Genomic DNA, 5,185 nt, shown 5'->3' with positions numbered 1-5,185 from the left:
GGTCGTGAGTTCGGTTTCCCGGTACCGGAGAAAAAAAAAAAAAAAAAAAAAAAAAAAAAAAAAGTGATACACGGTTTTGAAACAAAATGATAATTCTGGGCATGGTGGCATATGCCTATAAATCCCAGCACTTGGGAGGCTAAGGCAGGAGGATCATTGTGAGTTCAAGACCAGCCTCAGCTACAAAGTGAGCTCAAGGACAGCCTGAACTGCATAGTGAGACCCTTCTCAAAAAGACCAAAAAAAAAAGGAATTAACAGTGGTTGTTATATTACATATTGTTATCTTCAACTACGTTGCTCAGATTACCAGATGTAAGAATGGAAAATTGTTCAAACCATTAAAGAAAATTTAAAAATAATTATTTATAGATAATACAGAGTTTCACTAGACAAAATGGTAGGAATTCACCAATGGTTGTTCTATTGTATATTGTTGTCTTCAAATCAGTTGCTCAGATTATCAAATATAAACATGCAAAACTGGTCAGAACATAAAAAATTTTAAGCATTAACTTTTTTTGTTGTTGTTCTGTTTTGCTGCTTTTTTCATTTCTTCCTTCTCTCTTTCCCCTCCTATCTTCCTTACCAGTTTCCCAAAGTTTGTGGAACCATCCTTTGTCCTCCAACCTTGCTTCTCATCTCTTCCTCTTCTTCTATTTCTCTATTTTTCCTCTTAACTCCTTTTAAATTTTCTTCACTCAAGGTAAAATCACCATACCAAGGGCTGATTTACTGTATACAATTTTCTGGTTTGTTTTAAATTTTGGTATATAACCACAAATCTAGTTCATATAGTTAAAGGTGGCAAATTAATAGTTACCACAATTTGTCACTGTTTTGGCTGTATTTGATCCTATTGTTATTGCCTATGGTACTACTTTATCTAAGGTGATATAATTGTTCTAATCAGTTGTTCTTCCTGGTATGCCAAGACTGACATTGCTTAAGGGTCACAAACAGTACTACAGATCAGCACCAAAGAACCAGGGGCTTGGACCAGGGATATAACTGTAGCACAAGCGCCTGCCTGGCAAGCACAAGGTCCTGAGGTTGATTTCTGGTACCAAAAAAAAGAACCAGAGGCTAGGCCAGATAGGCAGCAACTTCTAGTCCTCAATAAGTTGAAGAGCGGGCTGGGGATTTAGCTCAGCGGCAAAAGCGCCTGCCTGGCATGCGCAAGGTCGTGAGTTCGGTTCCCGGTACCGGAGAAAAACCAAAAAAAAAAAAAAAGTTGAAGAGGTAGGATCTTGCAACAGACTCAAAACTCAAAAGCAGCTACACCTAAAAGATCTCTGAGAAGTAGTCATTTCCTAAGGATTCTAAATACTACCAATGAAAGATACTCACCATAAGCAATTTCTAAGCACCAATCCAGGAATTAACTAAAAAAAAAAAAAGAAAATTAAAAGACACATAAGCAAGATGTAACCTGAGACTTCCAGCTCACCAAAGGCAAACTCTGGGAATGATGATGTAGAACAATTTAAAAGCCACCCACCTGGATTCTCTGAAGTGGTAACCACAGAAATGACAAAGCAGATGAAAAAGGCTCTAGAAAAAAAAGCAAATCAGAAGTGATTTCCCAAATAACTACAAAGATGGTGACCACAATGCAAGACATGCTTAATAACTCTAGAGCAGATGTAGATTTAAAAAAAAAAAAATAGAGGAGCTTAGGAAAATAATGAAAAAAAAAAAAGGAAAATAATGGAAACCATGAATACTGAGCATAGGAAAGAAATGGAATGCATGAAACAGATTCAAACAGATATCCAGGACATTAAAAATTCCATTGCAATTATATGCAGCAGAATAAGTCAATGTCAGGACAGAATATCAGACCTAGAATACAGGCTTGTGGTAGGCAATCATAAAAAGAAATTTTTGCCTCAAACAAGGTCTTGCTATGTAGTTCAGGCTGGCCTTGAAGTCACTATGAAGCCCAGGCTGGCCTCAAATTCACAGCAATCCTCCTCCTCAGCATGCAGAGTACTGGGATTACAAGCATGCACCACAATATACAAAAATTTCTTAAAAATAGCAAGGGACCATGAGAAATCAATCCAGCAGCTGCTAGATGATGCAAAGAAGAACAACATAAGATTGATTGGAGTCAATGAAAAAGAAGAAGATAGCACAAATGATATAAAAACATGTTCACAGGTGTCATGGCAGAAAACATCCCTGGCAGGGAAAAAGAATTTGACACACAGTTAATTAGCCATTATCAAAAAAATCTATAGCAAGGGATATACTAGTCAAAGAATCCAGAAATTCAACCCAAGAATAGAATATTAAAAGCTGTCAGAAAAGAGAAACAAATCATTTATAAAGAAGCCCAGGTGGGTGGCTTTGAAATTGTTCCACCTCATCGCTCCTTGGGTTTGACTTCTCAACACAAACCCTCAAGTCAAGGAAAGCTTGGAGTGAAGTATTTCACTCCAAAAGAAAACAACCTCCCACCCAGATTGATGTAGCCCAAAAAACTATCTTTCAAAATTGATAGAGAAGCCAGGTGTGGTGGCACATGCCTGTAATTCCAGCACTTGAGAGGCTGAGGCAAGAGGATCGTTCCAAGTTTGAGACCAGCCTGGGCTACAAAGTGTGCTCAAGGCCAGCCTGAACTGCATAGTGAGACCCTGTCTCAAAAAAAGACAAAAAAAAAAAAATTGATAGAGAAATAAGATACTTCCATGACAAAGAACACCTGAAGAAATTCATGAACCCCCAAGCCAGCACTCCAAAATGTTCTGAAGGTCATTCTAGAAGGAGATAACAAGGATTACAACTCCATGAAACCCAACAAAATGAATCTTCCAGGCAAGACAAGCAATTAAACAGAAGGGAAAGAAAGGGAACCAACAACATGAACATAACATGACAAGGTAAATCAATACACATGAGTTATACCCATCAATGTTAATGGTCTTAATTTACCAATCAAAAGAAACAGACTGGCAAAATGGATCAAGAAACAAGATCCAAAGCCGGGTGGGTGGCACATGCCTGTAATCCCAGCCCTTCGGAGGCTGAGGCAGGAGGATCGTTGTGAGTTCGAGATCAGCCTGGGCTACAAAGTGAGCTGAAGGCCAGCCTGAACTGCATAGTGAGACCCTGTCTCAAAAAGAACAAAAAAGAAAGAAAGAAAAAGAAACAAGATCCAACAATATGCTGCACACAAGAAACACATTTAATTCCAAAAGAAATTCATAGACTAGAAGTCAAAGGATGGAAAACAACACTCCATGGAACAGGAACCCAGAAAAAAGCAGGGGTACCTATTCTATTTGCAGACAAAGTCAATTTCCAACCAAGACTGATTAAGAGATAATCAGGGGCCAGGCGAGGTTTCACATGCCTGTAATCCCAGCACTTGGGAGGCTGACACAGAAGGATCTTTGCAAGTTCAAGACCAGCCTGTGTTACAAAGTGAGCTCAAGGCCAGCCTGAACTGCATAGGGAGACCCTGTCTCAAAAAGACAAAAAAGAGAGAGATATAAGTTATTACATCCTCACAAAGGGAACAATAACAATCATAAAAATATATGCAACAAGTACCACTGCACCCAACTCTATAAAACAGATATTGACAGATATGATAAATCACATAAGCACTAATACAATTGTATGGGAGATCTCAATACCTTACTGTAATAACTACACAGATCAACTTCACAAAAGATCAACAAAGAAATATGAGAACCGAACCAAACCTGTGAACAAATGGACTTAGTAGATGTCTACAGTGTTTTACACCACAACATCAGGATAAACATTCCTCTCAGTTGTACACAGGATGTTCTCCAAAACAGACCACACACTAGCTCATAGAAAATACTTAAGTAAATGCAAAGGAACTGAAATTATTCTATGCAGGGCTGGAGATACAGCTCAGTGGCACAAGTGCCAGCCTGGTAAGCACAAGGTCCTGAGTTCAAGTCCCAGTACCAAAAAAAAAAAAAAAAAACAAACAAAATTATTCCATGCATACTATCAGACCATAGTGCAATGAAATTGGAAGTCAATGGCAAAAGAAATCACAAGAACTTCATAAACACATGGAAATTCAATAACACCCTCCTGAATAACCAATGGGTCACAAATGAAATTAAAGAAGAAATTAGACAGTTTCCACATTAAACAATAATGCCAATACAACATACTAGAGCTTATGGGATGCAATGAAAGCAGTCCTACAAAGGAAATTTATAACAGTGAATACCTATATCAGGAAAATAGAGAAAGCTCAAAAAAACAAGCTAGTGTTAAACCTCAAGCTTCTAGGAAAAAAAATAGCAAGTCAATCCCAAAGCTTGTATGAAGGAGGAAATCATAATGATCTGTGATGATTTGTGTCTGGATGTCCTTCCAGGGCTTCATGTTATCAAGGGGGGGCAGGCTTTTTGGAGGTGGCTAAATCTAGAATTTGTGATTAGTTCCATTGTCCACTGCTAGTATGAGAGGTGTGAGTGCTGCATCCACTTGAGGCAGGTAACCTGCATACAATATAAGGGAGGGAAAGAGGCTTGCTCCTCCCTTTTGCCCTTTTGCTCTTGTTGTTTTTGCTGTCTTCCACTGCCATGAATTGTTGCCCTCTGCCATGAGCCACCCTGCGCCAGACCCAACAGATTATGGACTGAACCTCCACAAACTGTGAGCTAAATAAATCTTTCCTCCCTTAATTTTTGGCATCAGGTATTTTGTCTCAGCAATGAGAGAAAAGTAACTAACGCATGATCAGACCAGAAACTAATGCAATGAAGACTAAGAGAACAATACAAAGAATCAATGAATTGAAGAGTTGGTTCCTTGCAAGATTAAATAAAATTGACAAACCTTTAGCTAACTGTAGTGGATTGATAACTGGTGGTCAACTTATAACCCCCAGCTGAACTGAGTAAGTGCGGTGCTGGGTGTGGGAGGCCCACCTGAGGACTGTTGCCAACAGCCTAAAGGCAGACCTGGAGAAGAAGCAGCAGGCTGTTGGGAGCTGAGAGAGGCAGTGGGGAGCTGACTTTTCTGATGAGCTTGGCTGTTTTCATCCTCTGAGGAGCTCGGGACCTCGCTGGCACTGAGAATGGCTTCAGTTCATTTTGGAGAGCTCTGGTTCTCACTTTGAGCATCGCTTCCTGGTTCTGGAGGGGAAGGTGGTGCACTGCCGGTCTCCTGGAAAAGCTTGCTGC

Source organism: Chinchilla lanigera, unplaced genomic scaffold (genome assembly GCF_000276665.1).
Source record: "Chinchilla lanigera isolate Chin_1 unplaced genomic scaffold, ChiLan1.0 scaffold00005, whole genome shotgun sequence".
In the NCBI taxonomy this organism is placed as follows: Eukaryota; Metazoa; Chordata; class Mammalia; order Rodentia; family Chinchillidae; genus Chinchilla; species Chinchilla lanigera.
Note: the sequence above shows the minus strand (reverse complement) of the source record.